The sequence below is a fragment of the Callithrix jacchus genome, chromosome 10 (assembly GCF_049354715.1).
Source record: "Callithrix jacchus isolate 240 chromosome 10, calJac240_pri, whole genome shotgun sequence".
Lineage (NCBI taxonomy): Eukaryota > Metazoa > Chordata > Mammalia > Primates > Cebidae > Callithrix > Callithrix jacchus.
In genome coordinates this window covers 133,109,839-133,123,187 of record NC_133511.1, presented here as the reverse complement: position 1 = coordinate 133,123,187, position 13,349 = coordinate 133,109,839, and positions in this window count along the sequence as shown.

The following is a 13,349-nucleotide window of genomic DNA, read 5'->3' as shown; positions in this document are numbered from 1 at the left end:
GCTCTCTCATGTGCAATACAGTAATTCTAATTTTACCAAAATCGAAAAAATCTAAATATTATCGCAGCACCCCAATGTTAAAAACAAAATTGCTCTGAATATAATCTGTCGAGAAAATATATAATGACCTATTCTACTCGGTTTTGGAGTATATACACCAACTCACTGTGCTCTCCCATGTATACCGAAATTCTAATTTTACTTGTATCGAAAAAAATCTAAATATTATCTAGAAACCCTAATGTTGAAAGCATAATTGCTCTGAATATAATCTGACAGAAAAAACATAGAATGCCCTTTTCTACTCTGTTTTGGAGTATATACACCAACTCAATATGCCCTCTTCTGTAAAATACTTAAATTCTAATTTTACCCGAATGGAAAATATGAAAATATTATGTAGGCACCCCAATATTAAAAACAAAATTGCTCTGAATATAATTTGTCAGAGAAAATAAACAATGCCATATTCTACTCAGTTTTGGAGTATATACACCAACTCAGTATGCTCTGTCATGTAAAATACAGAAATTCTAAATTTACATGAATCGAAAAAAATCTAAATATTATGTAGGCACCCCAATGTTAAAAGCAAAATTGCTCTGAATATAATCTGTCAGAAAATATATACAATGCCCGATTCTACTGTTTTAGAGTATATACACCAACTCCATATGCTCTATCATGTAAAATACCGAAATTCTAATTTTACCCGAATCGAAAAAATCAAAATATTATGTAGGCACCCCAATGTTAGAAACAAAATTGCTCTGAATATAATCTGTCAGAAAAAATATACAATGCCCTATTCTACTCTGTTTTGGAGTATATACACCAACTCCATATGCTCTCTCATGTAAAATACCGAAATTCCATATTTAAGAAAATCGAAAAACATCTATATATTATCTAGTCACCCAAAAGTTAAAATCAAAATTCCTCTGAATATAATTTGTCAGAAAAAATAAACAATGCCCTATTCTACTCTGTTTTAGAGTATGTACACCAACTCAGTATGCTCTCTCATGTAAAATACAGAAATTCTAATTTTACCCGAATTGAAAAAATCTAAATATTATTTAGTCAATCCAATGTTAAAAACAAAATTTCTCTGAATATAATCTGTCAGAAAAAATATACAATGCCCTATTCTAATCTGTTTTAAAGTATATACAGCGACTACATAGGCTCTCTCATGTAAAATTCAGAAATTTTATATTTAAGCGAATCGAAAAAAATCTAAATATTATCTAGGCACGCCTATGTTAAAAGCAAAATTTCTCTGAATATAATCTGTGAGAAAAAATATACAACACCCTTTTCTACTCGGTTTTGTTATATACACCACCTCAATCTGCTCTGTCATGTAAAATAGAGAAATTTTAATTCTACCCGAATTGAAAAGATCTAAATATTATCTAGGCACCCCAATGTTAAAAGCAAAATTGCTATGAATATAATCTGTAAATGAAAATATACAATGCTGTTTTCTACTCTGTTTTGGAGTATATAAACCAACTCAATATGCTCTCTCATGTAAAATACCAAAATTCTAATTTTAGGCGAATCAAAAAAACTCAAAATAATATCAAGGCGCCCCAAAGTTAAAATAAAATGGCTCTGAATATAGTCTGTTAGACAAAATATACAATGCCTTATTCTACTCTGTTTTGGAGTATATAAACCATCTCAGTATGCACTCTCATGTAAAATAGAGAAATTCGAATTTTACGTGTATCAAAAGAAATCTGAATATTATCTAGGCACCCCAATAATAAAAACGAAATTGCTCTGAATAAAATCAGTCACAATAATTATACAATGCCCTATTCTACTCGGTTTTGGAGTATATACACCAACTCCATATGCTCTCTTATGTAAAATACCGAAACTCTAATTTTACACGAATCGAAAAATATCTAAATAATATCAAGGCACCCGAAAGTTAAAAGAAAACGGCTCTGAATATAATCTGTTAGAAAAAATATACAATTCCTTATTCTACTCTGTTTTGGAGTATATACACCAACTCAGTATGCTCTCTCATGTAAAATACAGAAATTCTATATTTAAGCAAATCGAAAAAAATCTAAATATTATCTAGGTACCCCAATATTAAAAACAAAATTGCTCTGAATATAATCTATCAGAAAATATATACAATGCCCTATTCTACTCTGTTTTGGAGTATATACACCAACTCAATATGCACTCTCATATAAAATAGAGAAGATATATATTTATGCAAATTGAAAAAAATCTAAATGTAATCTAGGCACTCCAATGTTAAAAGCAAAATTGCTCTGAATATAATCTGTCAAAAAAATATACAATGCCCTATTCTACTCTGTATTGGAATATATACACCAACTCAGTATACTCTCTCATGTAAAATACCGAAATTCTAATTTTACGTGAATCGAAAAAAATCTAAATATTATCTAGGCACCCCAATGTTAAAATCAAAATTGCTCTGAATATGATCGTTCATAAAACTTATACAATGCCCATTTTTACTCTGTATTGGAGTATATACAACAACTCAATACGCACTCTAATGTAAAATATGGAAATTCTAATTATATGCGAATCGAAAATAATCTATATAATATCTACGTGCCCCAAAGTTCAAAGAAAATGGCTCTTAATATAGACTGGCATAAAAAATATACAATGCCTTATTCTACTGTGTTTTGGAGTATATACACCAACTCAGTATGCTCTCTCATTTAAATATAGAAATTCTAATTTTACAAGAATCGAAAAAATGTAAAAATTATCTAGGCACCCCAAAGTTAAAAACAAAATTGCTCTGAATGTAATCTGTCAGAAAAAATATACAATGCTCTATTCTACTCGGTTTTGGAGTATATACACCAACTCCATATGCTCTCTCATGTAAAATAGAGAAATTCTATATTTGAGCAAATCGAAAAATATCTCAATATTATCTAGGCACCCCAATGTTAAAAGCATAATTTCTCTGAATATACTCTGTCATAAAAAATATACAATACCCTTTTCTACTCTCTTTTGGAGTATATACACCAACTCAATATGCTCTCTTATGTAAAATAACGAAATTCTGATTTTACGCGAATCGAAACAAATCTGAATAATATTAAGGCACCCCAAAGTTAAAAGAAAATGGGTCTGAAAATAGTCTGTTAGAAAAACTATACAATGCCTCATTCTACTCTGTTTTGGAGTATATACACCAGTTCACTATGCTCTCTCATGTAAAATACAAAAATTCTATATTTAAGCGACTCGAAAAAAATCTAAATATTATCTAGGCACACCAATGTTAAAAGAAAAATTGCTCTGAATATAGTCTGTCAGATAAAAAGATACAATGCCATTTTCTACTCTGTTTTGTAGTATATACATCAACTCAATATGCTCTCTCATGTAAAATACAGAAATTCTAATTTTACCCGAAGCGAAAAAATCTAAATATTATCTAGGCACCCCAATGTTAAAAACAAAATTGCTCTGAATATAATCTGTCAGAAAAAATATACAATTCCCAATTCTACTCTGTTTTGGAGTATATACACCAACTCCATATGCTCTCTCATGTAAAATACAGAAATTATATTTAAGCGAATCGAAAGAAATCTAAATATTATCTAGGCACCCCAATGTTAAAAGCAAAATTGCTCTGAATATAATCTGTCATAAAAAATATACAATGCCCTATTCTACTCTGTTTTCGAGTATATACACCAACTCCATATGCTCTCTCATGTAAAATATAAAAATTATGTATTTAAGCGAATTGAAAAAATCTAAAAATTATCTAGGCAACCCAGGGTTAAAAGAAAAATTTCTCTGAATATAATCTGTCATAAAAATTATACAATATCCTTTTTTACTCTGTATTGGAGTATATACACCAACTCAATATGCTCTCTCATGTAAAATACCCAAATGCAAATATTACGTAAATCAAAAAAAATCTAAAAAATATCTGGGCTCCCCATAGTTAAAAGAAAATAGCTCTGAATATAGTCTGTTAGAACAAAAACACAATGCCTTATTTTACTATGTTTTAGAGTATATACAGGAACTCAGTATGGTGTCTTGGATAAAATAAAGATATTCAAATTTTACCCGAATCGAAAAAATCTAAATATTATCTAGGCACCCCAATGTTAAAAACAAAATTGCTATGAATATAATCTGTCAGAAAAAATATACAATTCCCAATTCTACTCTGTTTTCGAGTATATACACCAACTCTACCTGCTCTCTCATGTAAAATACAGAAATTCTATTTTTAAGCGAATCGAAAAAAATCTAAATATCTATGTACCCCAAAGTTAAACAGAAAATAGCTCTGAATATAATCTGTCAGAAAAAATATAAAATGCCCTCTTCTACTCTGGTTTTGAGTATATAAACCAACTCAATATGCTCTCTCATGTAAAATAATGAAATTCTAATTTTACGTGAATTGAAATAAATCTAAATATTATTTAGGTACCCCAATGTTAAAAGCAAAATTGCTCTGAATATAATCTGTCATAAAACGTATACAATGCCTTTTTCTACTTTGTTTTGGAGTATATACACCTACTCAATATGCTGTTTCATTTAAAATACGGAAATTCTAATTATATGCGAATCGAAAAAAATCTACATATTATCTAGGGGTTCCAAAGTTAATAGAAAATGGCTCTTAATATAAACTGTTAGAAAAAATATACAATGCCTTATATTACTCTGTTTTGGAGTATATAGACCAACTCAGTATGCTCGATCATGTAAAATGCCGAAATTCAAATTTCACGTGAATCGAAAAAAATCTGAATAATATCTCGGCGCCCCAAAGGTAAAAGAAAATGGCTCTGAATATAGTCTGTTAGAGAAAATATACAATGTCTTATTCTACTTTGTTTTGGAGTATATACACCAAGTCAGTATGCTCTATCATGTAAAATACAGAAATTATAATTCTACCCAAATCGAAAAAATCTAAATTTTATCTAGGCACCCAAATGTTAAAAACAAAATTGCTCTGAATATAATCTGTCAGAGAAAATATAGAATGCCCTATTCTACTCTGTTTTGGAGTATATACACCAACTCCATATGCTCTCTCATGTAAAATACAGAAATTCTATATTTAAGCGAATTGAAAAAAATCTAAATATTATCTAGGCACCCCAATGCTAAAAAAATTTTTTTCTGAATATAATCTGTCAGAAAAAATATACAATGCCCTCTTCTACTCTGTTTTCGAGTACATACACCAACTCAATATGCTCTCTCATGTAAAATACAGAAATTCTAATTTTACCCGAATCGAAAAAATCTAAATATAATTTAGGAACTCCAATGTTAAAAGCAAAATTGCTCCGAATATAATCTGTCATAAAAATTATACAATGCCCTTTTCTACTCTGTATTGGAGTATATACACCAACTCAATATGCTCTATCATGTAAAATACCCAAATTCTAATTGTACGCGAATCAAAAAAAATCTAAATAATATCTAGGCGCCTTAAAGTTAAAAGAAAATGGCTCTGAATATAGTCTGTTACAACAAATATACAATGCCTTATTCTACTATGTTTTGGAGTATATACACGAACTCAGTATGCTCTCTTATGTAAAATAAAGATATTCTAATTTTACCCGAATCGAAAAAATCTAAATATTATCTAGGCACCCCAATGTTAAAAACAAAATTGCTCTGAATATGATCTGTCAGAAAATTTATACAATGCCTTATTCTACTCTGTTTTGGAATATATACACCAACTCTACCTGCTCTCTCATGTAAAATACAGAAATTATATATTTAATCGAATCGAAAAAAATCTAAATATTATCTAGGCACCACAATGTTAAAAGCAAAATTGCTCTGAATACAATCTGTCAGAAAAAATATACAATGCCCTTTTTCACTCTGTTTTGGAGTATATACACCAAATCAGTATGCTCTCTATTGTAAAGCACCGAAAATCTATATTTTAGCGAATCGAAAAAAATCTATATGATTTCTAGGCGCCCCAAAGTTAGAAGAAAATGTCTCTGAATATAGTCTGTTAGAGAAAATATACAATGCCCTATTCTACTTTCATTTGGAGTATATACACCAACTCAGTATGCTCTCTCATGTTAAATACCGAATTTCTAAGTTTACATGAATCAAAAAAATTCTAAATATTATCCAGGCACCACAATGTTAAAAGCAAAATTGCTCTGAATATAATTTGTCAGAAAAAATATACAATGCCCTTTTCTACTCTGTTTTGGAGTATATACACCAACTCAATATGCTCTCTTACGTAAAATACCGTAATTATAATTTTACGTGTATCAAAAATTCTAAATAATATCTAGGCACCTCAAAGTTAAAAGAAAATGGCTCTGAATATAGTCTGTAATAAAAAATATACACTGCATTATTCTACTCATTTTTGGAGTATATACACCAAGTCAGTATGCTCTCTCATATAAAATAGGGAAATTCCTATTTTACCCGAATCGAAAAATTCTAAATATTATCTGGGCACCGCAATGGTAAAAACAAAACTGCTCTGAATATAATCTGTCAGAAAAAATATACAATGCCCGATCCTTCTCCGTTTTTGAGTATACACCAACTCCATATTCTCTCTCATGTAAAATACAGAAATTCTATATTTAAGCTACTCGAAAAAAATCTAAATATTATCTAGGCACCCCTATGTTAAAAAGGAAATTGCTCTGAATATAATCTGTCAGAAAAAATACACAATGCCGTTTTCTACTCTGTTTTGTAGTATATACACCAACTCAATATGATCTCTCATGTAAAATAACAAAATTCTAATTTTACGTGAATCAAAAAATATCTAAATATTATCTAGGCACCCCAATGTTAAAAGCAAAATTTCTCTGAATATAATCTGTCAGAAAAAGTATACAATGCCTTTTTCTACTCTGTTTTGGTTTATATACACCAACTCAATATGCACTCTCATGTACAATACCGAAATTATAATTTTACACTAGTCGAAAAAAATCTAAATATTATCTAGGAACCCAATCTTAAAAGAAAATGACTCTTAATATAACCTGTCAATTAAAATATACTATTCCCTTTTCTACTGTGTTTTGCAGTATATAAACCAACAGAATATGCTCTGTAATGTAAAATATCGAAATTCTAATTTTACGCGAATCGAAATGAATCTAAATATTAACTGGGCACCCCAATGTTAACAGCAGCATTGATCTGAATATAATCTGTCAGAAAAAATATACAATGTTGTTTTCTACTCTGTTTTGAAGTATATACACAAACTCAACATGCTCTTTCAGCTAAAATACCAAAATTCTAAATTTACGTAAATCGAAAAAAATCTAAATATTATCTAGGCACCCCAATGATAAAAGCAGAATTGCTCTGAATATAATCTTTCAGAAAAAATATACAATGCCCTTTTCTACTCTGTTTTAGAGTATATACACCAACTCAATATGCTCTCTCATGTAAAATACAGAAATTATAATTTTACCCGAATCGAAAAAATCTAAATATAATCTAGGCACCCCAAAGTTAAAAACAAAATTGCTCTAAATATAGTGTCTCAAAAAAAATATACAATGCCCTATTCTCCTCTGTTTTGGAATATATACACCAACTCAGTATACTCTCTCATGTAAAATACCGAAAATCTAATTTTACGTGAATCAAAAATAATCTAAATATTATCTAGGCACCCCAATGTTAAAAGCAAAATTGCTCTGAATATAATCTGTCATAAAAATTATACTATGCCCTTTTCTACACTGTATTGGAATTTATACACCAACTCAATATGCTCTCTCATGTAAAATACTTACATTCTAATATTACGTGAATTGAAAAAAATCTAAATAATATCTAGGCGCCACAAAGTTGAAAGAAAATGGCACTGAATATAGTCTGTTAGAACAAATATACAATGCCTTATTCTACTATGTTTTGGAGTATATACACGAACTCAGTATGCTTTTTCGTGTAAAATAAAGATATTTTAATTTTACCCGAATCTGAAAAATCTAAATATTATCTAGGCACAACAATGTTAAAAACAAAATTGCTCTGAATATGATCTGTCAGAAAAAATATACAATACCCTATTCTACTCTGTTTTTGAGTATATAAACCAACTCTACCTCCTCTCATGTAAAATACAGAAATTCTATATTTAAGCAAATCGAAAAAAATCTAAATATTATCTAGGCACACCAATGTTAAAATCAAAATTGCTCAGAATATAATCTGTAAGAAAAAATACACAATGCCCTTTTTTACTCTGTTTGGGAGTACATACACCAAATCAGTATGCTCTCTCATGTAATATAACAATATTCTAATTTTACGCGATTCGAAAAAAATCTAAATAATATCTAGGTGCCCCAAAGTTACAAAAAAATGGCTCTGAATATAGTCTGTTAGTAAATATATACAATGCCTTATTCTACTCTGTTTTGGAGTATATACACCAAATCAATATGCTCTCTCACATAAAATAGAGAAATTCAAATTTTACCCGAATCGAAAAAATCTAAATATTATCTTAGCACCCCAATGTTAAAAACAAAATTGCTCTGAATATAATCTGTCATAAAAAATATACAATGCCCTATTCTACTCTGTTTTGTAGTATATACACCAAATCAATATGCTCTCACATGTAAAATACAGAAATTCTATATTTAAGTGAATCGAAAAAAATCTAAATATTATCTAGGCACCCCAATGTTAAACACAAAATTGCTCGGAAGGTAATCTGTCAGAAAAAATATACAATGCCTTTTTGTACTCTGTTTTGGAGTACATACAACAACTCAGTATGCTCTCTCATGTAAAATACCGAAATTCTAATTTTACCCGAATCGAAAAAATCTAAATATTATCTAGGCACCAGAATGTTAAAAAGAAAATGGCTCTGAATATAATCTGCCAGAAAAAATATACAATGCCCTATTTTACTCTGTTTTCGAGTATATACACAAACTCAATAAGCTGGCTCATGTAAAATACAGAAATTATAATTTTAGCCGAATCGAAATAATCTAAATATAATCTAGGCACCCATTGTTAAAAGCAAAATTGCTCTGAATATAATCTTCCAGAAAAAATATACAATGCCATTTTCTACTATGTTTTGGTGTATGTACACAAACCCAATATGCTCTCTCATGTAAAATACCAAAATTCTAAATTTACGCTAATCAAATGAAATATAAATATTATCGAGGCACCCCAATGGTAGTAGCAAAATTGCTATGAATATAATCTGTCAGTAAATATATACAATGCTTTTTCTACTCAGTTTTGGAGTATATACACAATCTCAATATGCTCTCCCATGTAAAATACCAAAATTCTAAATTTACGCGAATTGAAAAAAATCTCAATATTATCTAGTCACCCCAAGGTTAAAAGCAAAATTGCTCTGAATATAATCCGTCAGAAAAAATACACAATGCCCTTTTCTACTCTGTTTTGGAGTATATACAACAACTCAATATGCTCTCTCATGTAAAATACGGAAATTCTAATTTTACGCGAATCGAAAAAATCTAAATATTATCTAGGCAAACCAATGTTAAAAGAAAAATTGCTCTGAATATAATCTCTCAGAAAAAATCTACAATGCCCTTTTCTACTCTATTTTGGAGTATATAAACCAACTCAATATGCTCTCTCATGTGAAATACCGAAATTTTAACTTACACGAATCGAAAAAAATCTAAATATTATTTAGGCACCCCAATGTAAAAAGCAAAATTGCTCTGAGTATAATCTGTCAGAAAAAATATACAATGCCCTTTTCTACTATGTTTTGGCGTATATACACCAACTCAATATGCTCTCTCTTGTAAAATACCGAAATTCTAATTTGACTCGAGTCGAAAAATATCTAAATATTATCTAGGCACCCTAATGTTAAAAGCAACATTGCTCTTAATACAGTCTGTCATAGAAAATACACAATGTTCTTTTCTGCACGGTGTTGGTGTATATACACCTACTCAATATGCTCTCTCATGTAAAATACTGAAATTCTAATTTTACGCGAATCGAAAAAAATCTAAATATTATCTAGGCACCCCAATGTTAAAAGTAAAATTGCTCTGAATATAATCTATTAGAAAATATATAAAATTGCCTTTTCTACTCTGTTTGGGAGTATATACACCAACTTAACATGCTCTCTCATGTAAAATACCGAAATTCTAATTTTACATGAACCGAAAAAATTTAATTTTATCTTGGCACCCCAATGGTAAAAGTAAAATTGCTCTAAAGATAATCTGTCAGAGAAAATATACAATGACCTTTTCTACTCTGTTTTGGAGTATATACACCAACTCAGTATGCTCTTCCATGTAAAATACCGATATTCTAATTTACACGAACCGAAAAAAATCTACATATTATCTAGGAACCCCAATATTTAAAGCAAAATTGCTCTGAATATCATCTGTCAGAAGAAATACGCAATGCCCTTTTATACTCTGTTTTGGGGTATATACACCAACTCAATATGCTCTCTCATGTAAAATACCGAAATTCTAAATTTACGCGAATCGAAAACAATCTAAATATTATCTACGCACCCCAATATTAAAAGCAAAATTGCTATGAATATTATTTTTCAGAAAAAAATATACAATGCGTTTTTCTACCCTGTTTTGGAGTATATACACCAACCCAATATGGTCTCTCATGTAAAACACTGAAATTCTATATATACTCGATCGAAAAGATCTAAATATTATCTAGGCACCCAAATGTTGATAAAAAGTGGCTTTGAATATATTATGTCAGAAAAAATATACAATGCCGTTTCTACTCTGTTTTAGAGTACATATACCAACTCAGAATGCTCTCTCATGTAAAATACCAAAATTATAAATTTACGTTAATCAAACGAAATTTAAACATTATCTAGGCACCCCAATGTTAATAGCAAAATTGTTCTGAATATAAAATGTCAGAAAAAATATACAATGCCCTTTTCTACTTTATTTTGTAGTATATACACTAACTCAATATGCTCTCTCATGTAAAATACAGAAATTCTATATTCACTCGAATTGAAAAAAATCTAAATATTAATTTGGCATCCCGATGTTAAAAGCAAAATTTTTCAGAATATTTTCTGTCAGAAATAATACACAATGCCCTATTCTATTCTGTTTTGGAGTATATACACCAACTCAATATGGTCTCTCATGTAAAATACCAAAATTCTAATTTTACGGGAATCGAAAATAATCTAAATATTATTTAGGAACCCCAAAGTTAAAAGCAAAATTGCTCTGAATATAATCTGTCAGAAATAATATACAATGCCCTTTTCTGCACTGTTTTGGAGTATACACATCTACTCAATATCCTCTCTCATATAAAACACCAAAATTCTAATTTTTCACGAATCAATAAAAATCTAAATATTATCTAGGAACCCTAATGATAAAAGAAAATGGCTCTGAATATAATTTGTAGGAACATATATAGAATGACTTTTTCTACTTTGTTTTGGAGTATATACACCAACTCAATATTCTCTCTCATGTAAAATACCGAAATTATAAATTTATGAATATTAAAAAATTCTAAATATTATGTAGGCACCCCAATGTTAAAAGCAAAATTGTTCTGAATGTAATCTGTAAGAAGAAACAAAAAATGCCTTTTTCTACTCTCTTTTGTAGTATATACACCAACTCAATATGCTCTCCCATGTAAATTGCAGAAATTATAATTTTACACGAACCGAAAAAATCTAAATATTATCTAGGCATTCCAATGTTAAAACCAAAATTGCTCTGAATATAATCTGTCACAAAAAATACAGAATGCTTTTTACTACTCTGTTTTGGAGTACATACAGCAACTCAATATGCTCTCTCATGTAAAATACCAAAATTCTCAATTTACGTGAAGCATAAAAAATCTAAATATTATTTAGGCACCCCAATGTGTAAAGCAAAATTGCTCTGAATATAATCTGTCCGAAAAAATATACAATGCCTTCTTCTACTCTGTTTTGGAATATATAAACCAACACAACATGCTCTGTCATGTAAAATACTGAAGTTCTATTTATACGCGAATCAAAAAAATCTAAATATTATCTAGGCAGCCCAATGTTAAAAGAAAATGGCTCTGAATATAATTTGTCATAAAAAATATACAATGCTTTTTTCTACTCTGTTTTGGAGTATATACACCAACTCAATATGCTCTCTCATATAAAATACAGAAATTTTAATTTTACGTAAATCGAAAAAATCTAAATATTATCTAGGCACACCAATGTTAAAAGCAAAATTGCTCTGAATATAATCAGTCAGAAAAAATATACAATGCCCTTTTCTACTCTCTTTTGGAGTATATACACCACCTCAATATCCTCTCTCATGTAAAATACAGAAATTCTAATTTTACGTGAATCGAAAAAAATCTAAATAATATCTAGGCGCCCCAAAGTTAAAAGAAAATGGCTCTGAATATAGTCTGTTAGTGAAAATATACAATGCATTATTCTACTCTGTTTTGGAGTATATACACCAACTCAGTATGCTGTCTCATGTAAAACACCAAAATTCAATATATACGTGAATCGAAAAAAATCTAAATATTATCTAGGCACCCCAACCTTAAAAGCAAAATTGCTCTGAATATAATCTGTCAGAAAAAATATACAATGCCCTTTTCTACTCTGCTTTGGAGTATATACACCAATTCAATATGCTCTCTCATGTAAAATACCGAAATTCTAATTCTACGGTAATCGAAAAAAATCTAAATTATATCTAGGCACCCCAATGTTAAAAGCAAAATTGCTCTCTTTATCAACTGTCAGAAAAAATATACCATGCAATTTTCTACACTGTTTTGGAGTATATACACCAATTCAATATGCTCTCTCTTGTAAAATACCGAAATTCTAATTTTACGCGAATCGAAAAATATTATCTAGGCACCCCAGTGTTAAAAGAAGAATTGCTCTGAATATAATCTGTCAGAAAAAATAAACAATGTCCTATTCTACTCTGTTTTGGAGTATATAAACCATCTCCATATGCTCTCTAAAGTAAAATACAAAATTTCCATATTTAAGCGAATCGAAAAAAATCAAAATATTATCTAGGCACCACAATGTTAAAGGCAAAATTGCTCTGAATACAATCTGTCAGAAAAAATATACAATGCCTTTTTCTACTCTGTTTTGTAGAATATACATTAACTAAATATGCTCTCTCATGTTAAATAACGAAATTCAAATTTTACGCGAATCGAGAATGATCTAAATAATATCTAGACGCCCCAAAGTTAATAGAAAA